Source organism: Esox lucius, chromosome 16 (assembly GCF_011004845.1).
Source record: "Esox lucius isolate fEsoLuc1 chromosome 16, fEsoLuc1.pri, whole genome shotgun sequence".
NCBI classification, from domain to species: Eukaryota; Metazoa; Chordata; class Actinopteri; order Esociformes; family Esocidae; genus Esox; species Esox lucius.
Window position 1 is genome coordinate 7,452,497 of NC_047584.1, and position 18,441 is coordinate 7,470,937.

Below are 18,441 nucleotides of genomic sequence, written 5' to 3' on the forward strand. Positions count from 1 at the left end.
TTACTGGGCAGCATTATGTAGAAGCCACCGTCACCCATGCTGATCGCAGTCAATGTAAATGACGTGATCCTGAAAATCCTGGAGTTTTATCCAGTTTCTAGGTCAACCACTTGTTCCGATGGTATCCAGCTGTTGAATTTCTCCTGCCAACCAAGCCATTTCACAAGACTCATTATCTTCCCTTTCTGTACTTTCTCATCCAGAACTGCTTCCACTTTAAAAGTTTTATCCTTAGCCATAATTATTTTCAGCAATTCCTGTTCATAAAAGGTCCCAACTATCACATCACCATCGTAATCTTTTATTCTATATACAGGAGGTACCCGAGGAATGCATTCTGTTATTGTAAAATATTCATCTGTGTACCCTTTTTCATAGCCTTTTGTAAACGCTCCTCTCAACTTTGAGAGTCTCACAGTATTCCCAACCCAGAACTTTGATTACCATTTCTCATTATTGTTGTACCATACAGGTTCTTGAGAACTTTTTCTTCACAAACCTCAGCAGGCTTCATCTTAACAGACTGGTTGTAACCATGAACTAAATCTTGAATAACCTCCACATAGCGATGAGTGTTGGCAGCTGTAAAAAACCTCCACATTCATGATTTAATTGTTTTATTACGATACTCACTTTGACATCATTTCCTGTAGCAAAATGTTTTATGTTGTACTTCTTCATTAACATTTTAAAATGTGAATAAAAAAAAAACCTTCCCCTTGTCCGTTTGGACTTATTGCGGTGTTCTTCCTTCTTTTAATGTCTTCAAATGCTCACTTCTTTATTTTATGTCTCAGCACACAAATCCATGCGTATTTGCTTAATACATCTATGGTTGGTAACATAAATTTCACATTATCTTTTACACTGTAAGTATTCATGTCAACCAAATCCAGCTGAATTTATATCATGAACAATAACTATATTGCTTTCGTCACGCCAAGACAACACTGCGTCGCATATAGCATCCTCATTAAATGTATCCATGTATTCATCCCTGTTCTCACTCAGTCTCTGTGTGATGTTCGGCTCCAACTTGAGCTCATGCAGAAAGTTCTTAACGGCCACGTGAACATCGGTCAGCGGTGCTTGAAACCCTGATGCAAGGCTTCAGCGTTGTCATCCCTGGCGTCACACAACCAGTCCTCAGCCTTGGGCTCTTCAGTCTCTGGTTGGTTGTAATCTTGAGATTCGTAAATTCTTCCGACTGCTAGATAGTCACAGACGGTCTGTCTGTTTTTATGCTGTGTTGAGGACTGTGTTAGCTTAAGGCGGGGCTTCAGGGTCTTACGTCAATCGAACATTCCGCAGTCGCAGTCATAATCTAACCCGCTAACATTTTCCGGAAATAGTTCCAATCTAACAGAGTCATACTGCTTCATTCCCTCGACAACTTTAAACAGTACATCTATCGTATTATGTGCGCCTTTTTTGGCCCAAATAAATAATCTGGCATTATAACCATTTGATCAGTCACACCCGCCTTAAACTCATGGCCTTCGGGTAATTCATAAAATGCAACCTCCAGTATCTCTGGGTTGAAAATGTATCCTCCGATCCGACCGTCATCCAACTTCCATTCCGGTGCCAACATATCCTGGTGTAGTTGATGGTGAAGTTGATATCCTGGTGTAGCAGCGGTTAAGCTGTTAGCTTTCAATGGTGTTTCACCCAAAATGCTGATCGCTGCACAAGACGCCATGGTTTGTAATTTTTATGTAGGTTTACTCAGGCAATACTAAATGACCATCACAGGGGTCTGCGTAGTTTAAATACACACACCACGGCAATCATTTCATAAAACATGAAAGGTTACCACCCACCGGTTGTAGGACATCTGTTGTAGCACTTATCGGAACACAAAATGCCAGGGGGGTTATAGCATTGCTGAACCCTGGCAAACATCTTGCTGCTGATATAACACGTATTGCCTGGGAATTTAACATTCCAGAACCCTAAGACCCCATTGTTATACATCAAACATATCGCACCTGTTATAACACTTGCTAATCAGTCGTTGTAAAACATCAAACATGGACACATCAATGTAATCAGAAATTACAAAGTCATCGGACATGCATACATCATTCCAGAGGTTCCGCCCTAACACATGTGATACAGGAAGTCCATATGTCACACTGGAAGTCCCACCCTGCAAATCGAATGTCCCGCCCACCTGTCAAATCACTCTGGAAGCCCCACCCACCAGGGTCATAAATCACCAAAACAACACAATATACCCTACACTTACTGCTCCCAAAAATCAGAGTTAATTACCTTATATGAGACAGATATAATGCTGGTTTTCCATTTCTATTTAGAAAAATATTTATTGTAGACTGATATATGTTTACCTTACTAAATCGCACATTCTGCGATGTGACTATTGCAGATGCGTACATCTCAATGTCGATGCTTAAACGATATATCGTGGAGCCCTAGTCCAAACACCCCTAAACTGATCTTTCCTGCCTCATGAACCGCTTAGCTGACTACTAACCAATACAAAAATACAATGGTTGGTCTGCTCAGTTCTAACTATTGTTTTTAGACAAAGTTTTCCCACAGGTTGTGTATGCCCAAGGGCGACTTGCTAAAAATGTACTTTTCCCGGGGACACAGGAACAAACAAAAACACACAGGTTGAACAAGGACTAAACAGCAACCGATTGACTAGACAACACCACACAAAACACCACAGCAATACATACATGAAACAGGACAAAGTGAGATGTACTGTATGTGCTAAACTAAGTGATGTATGAACGAATCAAGTGTCAGTCTATCAAAGGGGTATGTATCTCAAGAGTGTCTATGTCCATGTGGGGTAAAGCAAAACAGTTTCCCTGGGAGAACCAACTGACTGGATAAACCAGGGGATGTGTGATGTGATTGGGTACTGGAAAAAAGGAACAGATGGTGCAATTAGGATGAGTGTCCACTGATTGGTCCACCTCAGCAGTCAGGCGATACACTCATGACTGCCAGGTGGGAAACACCAACGAGCTGGGGAAACAATAGGTGGGGAACAACACAAACGAACATGCAAGGTACCTGTACCTGTAACTTAGCCTTTTTGCTAAACCTAATTTTAGCAGCCAGTGGCTGAATGTGTGGTGTTGATAGTATTACTATGTACTGAAAATCTGCACACTCTCAAAAACCATTGCTGTCCCAAATATACTACAAATTGCACATATGAGCAGTGCCGAACAGATTTGAGGCATGCCCCGCCCGATCATTAATCTATCAGCTAATCAGAGATATAAAGGTTCTCTTAACCTACCACAAAGTTATTCATGAATGTGCGTGCGCGCGCACACACATCAGTGAATTATGACACCATTTTGTTGGTACAAATTGGTACACCCAATATCTGTTATTTAGATTCAATTAGAATCAGTCATAAGATCAAATATATATTTTCTTATAGGGTATTTTATATGGTAAATGTCAATATGTGTCACCCTGAAGTGTAATTATTAGGGGTGTAACGATTCATTTTAACAACGATTCGATTTGTATCACGATTCGTGGTTGTCGATACGATACAAGGCCGATATTGGTTCATTTAGAACGATACGATCCGAAACGATTCAGTGACTTGAAATCGATTCAGTAACTTTTTAGCCAAAAATTCAACCAGTGTGACTGAAATAAATACCTGGATACTGGACAGTGCAGGTGAAGTTTCCTAGATTCCTGTTGTTTCTTGTAAGGGAATCAGGTAACAATTAATTATGGATATAAACAAACAAGTAAACAACAATTAATGGCAAATGCATTCACATTTTATTTGAATAAAGTGCAACCAACACGGTCGGTGATGTGTGAAATCCCATGGCGCCTTAGTAGGTGGTTGGAGAGATTTGTCGTGATTTGTACTTTACTTGACCTTTACATATCCTACAAACAGCGAGCGACTTATTTAGAACATCCCCGTCTTTGCAAAAGCCAAAATGTTTCCACACACTGGACCGCACTGGTGGCTGGATAATTTCTCGCTCGTCGGCTTCTCCTCTGCCATGCTATGTTTTGTTGTCTTTGCGCTGCTGCTGGCGCGGGGCGATGACGTCACGGATAGGCAGACTGAATCGAGTAACGTTTATCGCCTTTATCATTAAAAGTGCGAAGAAAAAACATTCATATAAAGTCTGACGTGCTTAAATCCAATGGGTTATTTCCTAGTATCGATACAATCGATTGATTACATTTTAAAATGATGTTAGATCGATATATGTCGTCCGGAATGCCAACTTGCTGAGCACAGATCGATGTAGTTGGATCATACAAATATAAATCGATACATCCATGTAGTAGATGGATCGTTACACCCCTAGTAATTATGTAGGATTCTTTTTCACTCTTGTCAGTGCAGAACTGTTTAAACATGTGTGGGTTACTGAGCTTGGTTAAATATTCTCAATTAGTTTAGGCAATTCCAAAATATATGTTTGCATGTCACATCTGCATGCCACAGATGGACAGCCTGACATTCTATTGTGTAATACATAGTAGAATTCATGGATCCTTCAATGATGGCAAGTCAGTGAGGTCCTGAGGCATTAAAGGCATCCGAAGACCATTACACTTAGCTACAGTCACAGCTTCACATTAAGCATGAGCTTACTTGGTTGCAGCTGCTGATGATGATTCAAAGCTGACCGGATTGGTCAAAACACCAGTAAGTTGAAGAATAGTTCTGTCTGCCTTTGTTGTCTAGACCATGTGTATCCATTTGGTTCTGGAATGTACATGGGTGGAAAGATCCCTTTGTTTAGTGGAAAATGACTATGTCACAGTCACAAGGCCAATTTTAGCCAGACTACGATTCTCGCGCTCTCCGGGTCCGGGTCTGTCTCTTCTCCAGGACACACAACACACTGACTCAACTTCCTTTACACATTCATCCACAAATGTTTTCCTCTGTGTTCTCTAGTGTTGAAGCTGGTTGTTAATTATTTATGTTTAATACATGCTGGAAAGTTTGTGTGTGTGTTGGGTGGGGGGTGCCCATTGGTGTCTGCACACACACATGCACACAAACTGATTGATAAGTTTGAAACCCATGGTAATGCAATTGTGTTATTGTTATTACTCTTCCTGGGGTCCACACATAACACATAACACAAATACAAATGCAAAAAAAGAATAATAATAATGCACAATCATACACTGAAACTACTAATTTTCATGAAATACAAATATACATATATACATACACACATACTTACATATGCATACATACACATACATATACATAAGTTATCATAAAAAAAAAACATTTTTTTACCAATATATTTACCAATAACGGCATGCCTCTTGAGGTATATACTGTTCATTAGAGCTCAGAGTAAGTTGCCAATACAGACAATTCATTTTTTTCCCTTTAATTAATTTTATTTATAAAGCCAAGGAGTGATGCTTTTAACCTCTCATCAACCGGTAACCAGTATAGTTTGCCGTGCATTTTGTTAACATTAGCCCTTAATGAACAGCAAAGGGCTAAATGAGCAGCTCTATTCTGAACCCTCTGTAGTTTCCCTAAATTCTTCTTTGTAGTTCCTGACCAAACCACAGAGCAGTAATCTAAGTGCGATAACACTAGTGTCTGCAAAACATGTTTAATTAAATATGGATTTAAAAATGAATAACACCTTTAAACTACAGATAGATTTCTCCCCATTTTTTTCACCACTTCCTCTATATGTCTTGACCACGATAAAGTACAGTCTAATGTTACCCCAAGCTTTATTTCATGTACCTGCTCAACAGCAACATTATTTAGTACCAAATCCAACATGGGCCTTGTTTTTAATGAAAATTATGTTCCAAATAAAATACTTTTAGTCTTGGCTATATTTAAGACAAGTTTATTATCAGTAACCCAATTGGATACCATCTGCAACTCATTGTTGAGAGCTGCAGTAATGTGTTCTAAAGCTGGTGCAGGCACATAAAGTGTTACATCATCCGCATACATAGACACAGAAGCTCCTCTACAGACCAGTGGGAGATCATTCATAAAGATCGAAAAAAGCAATGGTCCTAATGAAGACCCTTGTGGAATCCCACATGCTACAGACCTCACTTCAGAGAAGCTTCCATTAAAATACACCTTCTGTGTTCTATCTATCAAGTAGCTCTCTACCCATGCTAATGCAGATGGTGTAAAACCATAACATTTGAGCTTCCCCAATAATAAACTATGGTCAATTATGTCAAAAGCAGCACTACAATCTAATAATACTGCTCCAACAATATTTTGGTGATCAATATACTTTAACCACTCATCTGTCATTTGTACCAGAGCTGTACAAGTTGAATGTCCTTCTCTATAAGCATGCTGGTATTTGCTTAACAATTCATTCGTAGTAAAATAACCTTGTATCTGGTTAAATACAATTTTTTCTAAAAGTTTACTTATAGCAGGTAACAGACTAATTGGTCGACTATTAAGGCCAGAAAAAAGCATTTTTTGCTAAGGGGATTAACTTTGCTTCTTTCCACACTTGTGGAAATACTTATTCTCAAGACTAAAATAAAAAATGTGACATATGGAAGTGGCAATGTGGTCAGCTACCATCATCAATAGCTTTCCAGCAAGATTGTCCGTACCAGGTGGCTTGTCATTATTAATAGACAATAATAGTTGTTTTACTTCTCTTGTCACTTCTCGAAATTTAAATGAACAGTTCTTATCATTCATTATTTCTTCTGATATACATGAATAATTTGACTCAAAGTATGATGTGGGCATTTTCTGCCTTAATCAACAAACTTTATCTATGAAATAATCATTGAAATAATTTGCAATGTCTACAGGTTTAGTTATAAACGATCCTTCCACTTCAATCCATGATGGGGTCAAATTACTTTTTCTTTTTCTATAATATTATTTAAGGAGCTTTTTTCCATCATGTTTTATACAATCATAATACATAATACAGTTTCTTCTTCTTTCTATTCGAGTTGGAAACATAATTCCTCAATTTACAATGTACTGTATTTGCCAATCATATAAGGATCCAGACTTCCTTGCCACTTCTTCTTTAAGGTTTTGAGGCTGACATTTGGCAACTCGAACCTTCAGCTCCCTCCACAGATTTTCTATGGGATTAATGTCAGGAGACTGGCTAGGCCACTCCAGGACCTTACTGTGCTTCTTCTTGATCCACTCCTTTGTTGCCTTGGCTGTGTGTTTTGGGTCATTGTCATGCTGGAATACCCATCCACGACCCATTTTCAATGCGCTGGCTGAGGGAAGGAGGTTCTCACCCATGATTTGACAGTACATGGCCCCGTCCATCGTCCCTTTGATGCAGTGAAGTTGTCCAGTCCCCTTAGCAGAAAAACACCCCCAAAGCATAATGTTTCCACCACCATGTTAGACGGTGGGGATGGTGTTCCTGGGGTCCTCCTCCTCCAAACACAGCGAGTTGAGTTGATGCCAAAGAGCTTGACATCTGACCACAACACTTTCACCCAGTTCTCCTCTGAATAATTCAGATGTTCATTGGCAGACGGGCCTGTACATGTGCTTTCTTGAGCAGGGGGACCTTGCCGGCGCTGCAGGATTTCAGTCCTTCACGGCGTAGTGTGTTACCAATTGTTTTCTTGGTGACTATGGTCCCAGCTACCTTGAGATCATTGAAAAGATCCTCCCTTGTAGTTCTGGGCTGATTCTTCACATTCCTCATGATCAATGCAACTCTACAAGGTGAGATTTTGCATGGAGCCCCAGACCGAGGGAGATTGACAGTTCATTTGTGTTGCAAATAATCGCACCAACTGTTGTCACCTTCTTACCAAGCTGCTTGGCAATGGTCTTGGAGCCCATTCCAGCCTTGTGTAGGTCTACAATCTTGTCCCTGACATCCTTGGACAGCTCTTTGGTCTTCGCCATGGTGGAGAGTTTGGAATCTGATTGATTGCTTCTGTGAACAGGTGTCTTTTATACAGGTAACAAGCTGAGATTAGGAACACTCCCTTTAAGAGTGTGCTCCTAATCTCAACTCGTTACCTATATAAAAGACACCTTTTGGGAGACTTGTTTGTTTTTGCTTGGTTGTTTTTCTTTGTAAGAAAAGGCTTCCGTCTTGCCACCCTACCTCATAGCCCATTCATATGAAGAATACGGGAGATTGTTGTCACATGTAGAACACAGCCAGTACTTGCCAGAAATTCTTGCAGTTCCTTTAATGTTGCTGTAGGCCAGTTTTCTTCTTGTCTTTTCATCAATTTTGGAGGGAAGTCCAGTTCTTGGTAATGTCTCTGTTGTGCCATATTTTCTCCATTTGATGATGACTGTCTTCACTGTGTTCCATGGTATATCTAATGCTTTGGAAATTATTTTTTACCCTTCTCCTGACTGATATCTTTCAACAATGAGATCCCTCTGATGCTTTGGAAGCTCTCTGCGGACCATGGCTTTTGCTCTGAGATGCAACTAAGAAAATGTCAGGAAAATCCTACTAGAACAGCTGAACTTTATTTGTGATTAATCAGTCATTTTAAATGATGGCTGGTGTGTAATGACTTCTATTTAACATGAGTTTTAATGTGATTTGTTAATTCTGAACACAGCCACATCCCCAGTTATAAGAGGGTGTGCACACTTATGCAACCAGGTTATTGTAAGGTTTTTATTTTTCATTTTTTCCCCTTGAAGATTTAAGTTTGTTTTTCAATTGAATTGTTCACATTATATGTCTCATTAAAATTGCAAATAGTTTACATCACAAAAACCTGGCATTTTAACAGGGGTGTGTAGACTTTTTATATCCACTGTATATACCATTTGTAAAACATGAGTGAGCAGGCAAAACATGTCTTTTATTTATTATGGGATTCCCATTCAACTGTAGGTCATAACATAATGGTTAAATCATAAAACAAAACATGGCATTTAATGTAATGTTAAGATTGAACAAGTTTTGAAACTAAAAGAGTTGCTTGGCTTAACCTGTATCAAATCAAGTTGTGGTTTTTGGGAACAAATAGGAAAATGGCTTTAATTCTGCACGGGAATTTAACTCAGCCTCTGGAAACATTTGTGTTATGGTTTTATAATTCTTTCTCCCTCCCATTCAGTTCATGTGGGTTATGGAGGATGTGGCAAGTGGTCAAATATTCATTTGAATCAACTGTAGAGAGGATAGTAAGGATAGAATGTGGGACAGAAGCAGAGAGAAAGAGGCAGCAGAGAAAGAGAAGTGCTGAAGGGGAAGGATGGGTAGAGAGAGGGACTGAGTTGGGAGAGTGTGGTCTTTTGCATCCAGGAGTTATCCTTGTATGGAAACATTGTGCTAACTTGGATCTCAGCTTGCTGTGTTAATGTGAATGTCTGGCTCCCATACCATGTTTCCTAGAGTGCCAGCTAAGCAGATTATTTTCTGGTTAAAGGTAAACAAAAATCTGTGGTAACTAAATACATTGTTTTACTAATATATTGCTTATACCCATTGATTCTTAAATATGGAACTATATTGTTATATTTGTGATGGTGGAAAATGTTGATCCATTTAAAGATTTGAAAAGTATATTATTATTCCATAGATGTACAGTGAACATTTTTTAATTAAGAGAATCAGAGATTATAGGTATATCACAATGCTCAACCTTTATTGACCAAATGTAGACAAATCTTGCAATACTAATGCAACTGGGTGCCTTAAAATTGTACGTTTATTAAACTTCCATGTCAGTTTAAAAACTTAACATCATATCTTAGCTTGTTGCCTTACAACTGTAAACGGATATCCAACAACTGGAACTTTAATCACTCACCACCTGCACTAAAAATGGTATAGCTGCACAGGATTTTTTTCAATGTAAAATTGCAAAGGGGATCTCATCATCTACGGTACATAATTCAGAGAATTTAGAGAAGTCCGGACCTGTCACCCACTGAAAACATCTAGCGCATTATAAAATGAAAAATACAACAAAGGAGACCCCAAACTGTTGAGCAGTTGAAATCCTATGTCAAGCAAGAATGGGAACATTTCACTTTCAAAACTACAGCAACTGGTCTCCTTAGTTCCCAAATGCTTACAGAGTATTTTTAAAAGAAGAGGCGATGCAACACATTGGTTAACATGCCCCTGTCACAACATTTTTTAAATGTGCTGCTGGCATCAAATTCAAAATGGGCATGCATTTCTCCAAAAACTATAACATTTCTCAGTTTCAACATTTCTACTATTTTCAATTAAATATAGGGATAAATTATGTGCACATCATTGCATTCTGTTTTTTTTTTTACATCCCAACTTTTTTGGAAACAGGGCTGTATTAATGAAAATACTTATTTTCCAATAAACTGTCAATGGTAAGAGTCTTGAGGAACAAGGCTGCCACGCGCCACCATGTAACTAGTTAGAACTTTGCCAGCGGCACGGATATTCTAGCTATTCAAATCAGACAGGCACAGGATACATACCAAGTCCCTGGGATTAAGGCCGTCAGAGGAGGGCAGATTTAACAGATATTACTTTTATATCCCATTGCTATTACCTCACAGCTGCACTGCTTTATCTCTGAGGGACCATCTTGCTGACCATGCATAGCTACTAAGTAGTAACCTTCCTAGATTGCGTCTTGAGAACACGGCACAGTTCAGTAAGCAATATCAAGCTTTTATTCATTGGATTTGTTGACCAGCTCCAGCATGGCTACATTGCAGATTTTTGCCAGATCTCACAACATTTGATTAGTATTTAACATATTAGCTAACTACTCATGTTGAGTCTGATGAGTTTTCTCATCAATGTGGCATTGCCCAAATGGGTGCCACACAGAATGGAAGTCATGTGGTAATTATCTATATAAGTCTGCATAAATGTTTTCTAATTACTGGAACATTCAGAGAATTACTCAGAAGGCCATCTTTTGTTTGTGAGAAGTTGCCAAGGACATTGGTATAATTTTCCATAAGAGAGTTTGGGGTTTTGGATTGTGTGTGCCCTTTTGTGTAATTTAATTGAATTCGACAAAGGTCCAGGCTGGATTGGTTTTTATTGTTAGTTTTCTGCTGGTAATACACGTGACAGTTTAGGGGTGATACTGAATGACATAACTTACACTACCCCTCACTATGACTGTATCTCTTTTAGAAAATTATAGAAATAATGTTAAGAGCAATGTATAAGGAATGTCTATTGTTTATATTTGCTGTTACAGTATACCATGGGAAGTATTTTTCCATAATCAACGAACAGTACTTATTTCTAAACCTTGGAAACAGCACTAAGTTGTCGCATCTTCTGTAGTGTTAGCATCTACTGTAGTGTCACCATAATCAACGAACAGTACTTGTTTCTAAACCTTGGAAACAGCATTAAGGTGGGCATCTATTGCATGTCATGATACTATTTCTCATTTTCCACATTTACCCAAATTCTCTTACTTCTAATTAAATCTTTCCCACTTTTGATCTATGACTTTCATGTACACATTGAATGTTTATACAGTGTCAAGGGATTTGCTGACCATGGTAAAGCAAGTTATGTCTTCCATCTGTTTGTTCTACAGGTTCTCTAAACCTTTTTCCTGTTTTCTTATCCTGTATCTCTCGGTTGGAGGAAATGGACTCCAAAACAAACTTCTTTAAAAAATACTTTTTACATACAAGTAATTCATAATTAAAAAAATGTCCTACTCATCAAAATCTAATTGCTTGATTGTCCATAGCATGGATATCTTCAAAAAAAAAGTTTACTGAATAGAAATAGCTACTTCAGGGCACAGACTACGGATAATCTAACTTTACATAAACATTCCACAAGGATTGGCCACAATACTGTAGCCAAATAGTGAACACATAACAATAAAAGCCTTTACCTGGGCCCAGTTTCCGAAAAGCATCTTATGAACTTAGCCTTAAGATCCTTTATGGGAAACCAGGTCCAGGCTTTTAAATAAAACCAGCACTTATGCAAGTATCATTACATATTCAGTGAAGGCAGTGCAAAAGTGTGAATGCAATTTAGGAAATTAACTGAAATCACCATCAAGATGACAAGTGAGAACACTCCAAGCAGTGTTGAGCAGGTTTCAGCAATCAAATTCTATATAACCTTTTTGTACCAGTTTTCCAATGAGAGACACATATCCACCATATGTCCATAGATGCACCAAATGCGCCATGGACGTTTTTTCCTGTCCAATAATGCGTGTGCATGCCTGATTACTGCAACATAAAGCGACATCTAAATTACTACACAATTAATTATCCAATGCTGACAGAGGAAAAAAGTATTTTGTTACAGGTATTATGTATATATAGAGACCTGTACAAAAGTCTTAGGCACTTGAAAGTGAAACTAAGGAGATTTATTTGGGTAGTGTTTTAATTAAAAACAATATATATAATTAATAACAATAATAATTTATGATATTTATAAAGTGCTTTTCATTATTTCGAATAACTTCAAAGTGCATTAAATAAATACATTAAACTTTAACCACTACACCACAGAGCTGATCATTTTACCGGGTGTCAGTATCGCATATTGACATAATATAATATTGGCATACATTAACATCACATCAAGTTTTAATATTTCGTTAGACACCACACATCATCGTGTTAAACTGAGTAACGTTTCTTATTAAGTATATGAAATAGTATATAGTATATGAACTGCATGACTTTTGCCACTGGCCATTTTAAAAACATATTAGCCAGTAATATGTCGCTAGATGCCATTACGCATTGTGTTAAACTTTAAAGTTTATTATAAATTTTACCACCACCACAAATAGCATTTATTAACTGTATGGTTTTTGCCACTGGCTGTTTTAACAGCTTATTAGCCTTTCGTGAATGACATTGATACAATAACTACTACTTGCCCAGTGACAGCCCTGAAACCTGAAGGATCTGGAGAAGGTCTGTATGGAGGAATGGGTCAAAATCCCTGCTGCAATGTGTGCAAACCTGGTCAAGAACTACAAGAAATGTATGATCTCTGGTATTGCAAACAAAGGTTTCTGTACCAAATATTAAGTTCTGCTTTTCTGATGTATCAAATACTTATGTCATGCAATTAAATGCAAATTAATTATTTAAAAATCATACAATGTGATTTTCTGGATTTTTGTTTTAGATCCCGTCTCTCACAGATAAAAATTACAGACCTCTACATGTTTTGTAAGTAGGAAAACCTGCAAAATCGGCAGTGTATCAAATACTTGTTCTCCCCACTGTTAGAAATTGGTGGTTACATATAGTGGTCAAATAATGTAGAACCCTTATCAAATCGAGGGAGAAGTTCGCTCAAGTTTATTGGAAAATTGCAGCACAGATGTCATTGGGTGAACGTTCCATTATCTTCTCACTGTAATGTTAGTTTCCAGCTAGCCTATACATTACGGGTGTTTCGACATAGCAAAGATCAGGTTTCCAAGACAGTAACCCCCATGCCAAATAGTCAATGTGAACATTCCTGGGGTTATCAGAGCACAACCTGCAGAGAGATAATTTAAACAGAGATGTTTCTGTTGTTCTCATTATCCATGCACATTCACTTCCAAAGAAACGTACATATTGTAATTGTTAATGCTCAGATTCTCAGATTCCACACCACGCTCAGATTCCACACCACTGTATATGAACTCACCTAAAGGATTATTAGGAACACCTGTTCAATTTCTCATTAATGCAATTATCTAATCAACCAATCACATGGCAGTTGCTTCAATGCATTTAGGGGTGTGGTCCTGGTCAAGACAATCTCCTGAACTCCAAACTGAATGTCAAAATGGGAAAGAAAGTTTATTTAAGCAATTTTGAGCGTGGCATGGTTGTTGGTGCCAGGCGGGCCGGGTCTGAGTATTTCACAATCTGCTCAGTTACTGGGATTCTCACGCACAACCATTTCTAGGGTTTACAAAGAATGGTGTGAAAAGGGAAAAACATCCAGTATGCGGCAGTCATGTGGGCGAAAATGCCTTGTTGATGCTAGAGGTCACAGGAGAATGGGCCGACTGATTCAAGCTGATAGAAGAGCAACTTTGACTGAAATAACCACTCGTTACAACCGAGGTATGCAGCAAAGCATTTGTGAAGCCATAACACGTACAACCTTGAGGCGGATGGGCTACAACAGCAGAAGACGCCACTGGGTACCATCTCCACTACAAATAGGAAAAAGAGGCTACAATTTGCACAAGCTCACCAAAATTGGACAGTTGAAGACTGGAAGAATGTAGCCTGGTCTGATGAGTCTCGATTTCTGTTGAGACATTCAGATGGTAGAGTCAGAATTTGGCGTAAACAGAATGAGAACATGGATCCATCATGCCTTGTTACCACTGTGCAGGCTGGTGGTGGTGGTGTAATAGTGTGGGGGATGTTTTCTTGGCACACTTTAGGCCCCTTAGTGCCAATTGGGCATCGTTTTAAATGCCACGGCCTACCTGAGCATTGTTTCTGACCATGTCCATCCCTTTATGACCACCATGTACCCATCCTCTGATGGCTACTTCCAGCAGGATAATGCACCATGTCACAAAGCTCGAATCATTTCAAATTGGTTTCTTGAACATGACAATGAGTTCACTGTACTGAAATGGCCCCCACAATCACCAGATCTCAACCCAATAGAGCATCTTTGGGATGTGGTGGAACGGGAGCTTCGTGCCCTGGATGTGCATCCCACAAATCTCCATCAACTGCAAGATGCTATCCTATCAATATGGGCCAACATTTCTAAAGAATGCTTTCAGCACCTTGTTGAATCAATGCCACGTAGAATTAAGGCAGTTCTGAAGGCGAAAGGGGGTCAAATTAGTATGGTGTTCCTAATAATCCTTTAGGTGAGTGTGTATATATATATATATATATATATATATATATATATATATATATATATATATATATATATATATATATAGCCTCTGTACGCCAGCACAAATGTAATTGGACAAATGAACACAATCATAAATAAAATGTGATTTTTTAAATATTTTGTAGAGAATCCTTTGCAGGCAAAGACGGCTTGAAGTGTGGAACACATTGACATCACCAAATGCTGGGTTTCCTCCTTTGTGATGCTTTGCCAGGCATTTACAGTAGCTGTCTTCAGTTGTTCTTTGTTCTTGGGTTTTTCTGCCTTACGTTTTATTTTCTGCAAGTGAAATGCATGCTTTATCGGGTTGAGAGCAGGTGATTGACTCAGACATTGCAGAATATTCCACTTCTTTGTCTTAAAAAATTCCTGGGTTTCTTCACAGTATGTTTTGGGTCATTGTCCATCTGTAGTTAAGCACCGTCCAATAAACGTAGCTGAATTTGGATGAATCTGAGCAGACAATATATCCCTATACACTTCAGAAATCATCCGGCTGCTTCTGTCTTCTGCTACATCATCTATAAACACTAGTGACCCCGTGTCACTGGAAGCAATGCATGCCCATGCCATCACACTGCCTCCACCATGCTTTACAGATGATGTTCTATGACTTCTACATACTTTTTTCTTCCCATCATTCTATTACAGGTTGATCTTAGTTTCCTCTTTTCAAAAAATACCGTCCAAAACTTGGCTGGCTTTTTAAGATGTTTTTTGGCAATATCTGGCCTTTCTATTCTTGAGGCTTATGAATGGTTTGCACATTTTTGTGAACCCTTTTTATTTGCTCTTGTGAAGTCTTCTCTTCATGGTTGACTTGGATAATGATATGCCTACATCCTGGAGAGTGTTCTTCACTTGGCTGGATGTTGTGAAGGGGTTTTTCTTTACCATGGAAAGGATCCTATGATCATCCACCACTGTTGTCTTTCGTGGATGTTCAGGCCTTTATGTGTTGCAGAGCTCACCAGTGCATTGTTTTTTTTTCTCAGAATGTACCAAACTTTTGAAGTGGCCACTCCTAATGTTCCTGTTATCTCTTTGGTGGATTTTTGTTTCTTTTGCAGCCTTGCACTTGCATTGAGCCACATGTTTTGGGTTCACAGCAACAGCTTCCAAATGAGAACTTTTATCTGCTTAATTGATGAAGCAATATTGAGGGAATAAGCCACACCAGTCCATGAAACAACTTTTGAGTCCACAGTCCAATTACATTTGGTCCCTAGAAAAAAGGGGTGGGTGGGGTTGCATATTAAAGAGCTATAATTCCGAAACAGCCAAAATCACAAAACTTGTGTCAGTGTCCAAATATAAGTGTACCTCAAGCCTATATCAGATGTGCCTGAAAAAAACAGGACTGTACTCCTCAAAAAATGTGAATGGACAGCACAGTCTCCAGACTTAAAGCTGTACGCACGTTTTTTGTATTAACACATCGCTACTCTATTAAACTGGATCATGGATGGCCCATATGAAAAACCTTTATATACTGTGTTTTGCTGCTAAGGAAAAAAGTGGTTAGCTCGTGCAAGGGCGGGACATTTTTTCCAGCGCATAGGAAGTGGTGCATTTGACCTATCAAAAAGAGTGGAGGGTGAAAAGAAAATTAGGAAATTACTACATACATTTTCTGGATCAAGCAGCGAGACATGCTAGCGATACACTTTTATAAAAAATGGACGATATTTAGAATGTAACAGTAACTAAGAAAATATGTTTTTATCAAAGGAAAATAAATCTGCTAAAAGAAAGACAAATAAATGCCGTTCGAAAACAGAAGTGAAGATTGGTGCAGCTCGCTTGATGCTATTGGGTGGTCTGTGGGTCTGCAAGCTGGATGATATTGGCCTATCCATGATGGATGGAACCCAAGGAGCATGCATTTCATGGGGACGCTGATGTGGCAATTCTTCTGTTAGATAAGTAATTAATTTTAATATATAGAATGGCATGTCAATTTACCTGGTCGGATGAAGACAATTTTAGATGAGCTGAATAAAGTGAACAGATAACTTGTGGGGCTTTAAGAGTGAACTAATGTCACAAAAGCGACCGGCGAGACTTCTGGAGAAAATTATGCAGAAATACTTCCTGTTCTTGAAAGTTACGTCCTCCCAGCTTTAAACGCCATAACCAACTTTAAACGAGTTGGTTTGGGATGAACTGGGCAGATGGGTCAAAGCAAAGCAATGTAAAAAGTGCAACACATTTGTGGGAACTTCTGCAACAGTGTTGAGAAATTCTTTCCAAAAAATATTTTATTTCCATTGTAGAAAGAATACCTTGAGTTTGTTAGGCTGATATATCTGCAAAAGGTGGTTACTTTGATGATTCAAACATTTAGATCACTTTTTTTTTTTAACAGAATTATTCCATTATTTCTTTTTTTATCTACAATTGTTTATGTGTTTTATTTTCTTTAATTTAAGAGTTTATTAAAACATTGAACTGTGTGATTTTTGGTGTCTTAAACCTCTGACCAGTAGTGTATATCTACAATGCACTCCTGCTTTTATTTGTGAACTAGCTTATTGAGATAACAATGGAGTTATCGATCATTTTGTGACATATGGAATTATTCTCCTGTAAAATAGATTAAATGGAGATCAGAACATTTTTTCTTATTTAATACCAGATTTGAATTGAAGTATTGATTATCCTGACATCCTGTAGTTCATGAATGAAGCAATCACCATATGGACAATATGGCAGTTTTTTTAGGGCCACAGACCTAAAAGGGATTAGCAGTGACTAGGATTCAGACTATTCAGGTTGAAAAAAAAAAATTATCTGCAGAGTTTACAACCATTATGTTTGAATCTCGCACAGAACTCCCATGCAGCAAGCTAGTTGTAAATGCATTGGCCTAATGCCGAAAAAACTACATAGCATGAACCTATGAACATTATAGTTTTTCTCAAAAAGCTCAGTATGCTGCTTACAATGGTTGTTTGTATTTTCTTGTCACAAGCAGGCATTGGTTTGATGTTTGGGTTATTTTTCTGACATATGGTCCCCCTTAAATGAAGCAATAATGCTTCAGTCCTCATCTAAAAGCAAAAGCCTCTAGGCTATTCATGTTGGTGTGTACGAGATGGCTTATGCTAGAAGAGGGAGACTCTACAGAATTTGACATTTGTTTCCCCAGGCCAGGTTGCAGCTTATGTTGAAAATACAGTATATCACCACACGTAACCACAGATGTGAGCGCAATAATCCAAGGCTGAAAAAATAGCCTTTGTTCTTTTGTATATGTTTGTTTGTTTTTTATGTGCTGTGCCTCTTGAGCATCAAAGAAAGCTGCGCTCTTTCATTTCTTCCAATAGCCAAAGGAAACACATGTCTTGGTCCATATGGAAAAGGCCTGTTTAACACTGAACATATTAGAAGATTCGGAAAGTGACTGATAGCAGGCTTACTGTTATCAGTAAGCCTGCTATCAGTCACGTTATCTTATCTATTGTCTGTCCATTCATGAGTCACGTTGTCTTTGCTTTTGTTTGTTCTTGTCCTCCAGTCTTCATGTGAGTCTGCCCACCCATAATCCAACAACAAATTATCTTTCTCAATCCATCCATTCATC

General features: G+C 38.4%; 1 protein-coding gene across 1 annotated transcript in view; it reads left to right on the forward strand.

The window, feature by feature from the left end:
- The window catches only part of mlphb (melanophilin b), a 103,911-nt gene that overhangs the window by 25,326 nt on the left and 60,144 nt on the right, over positions 1-18,441 (forward strand). The window lies entirely within an intron of this gene.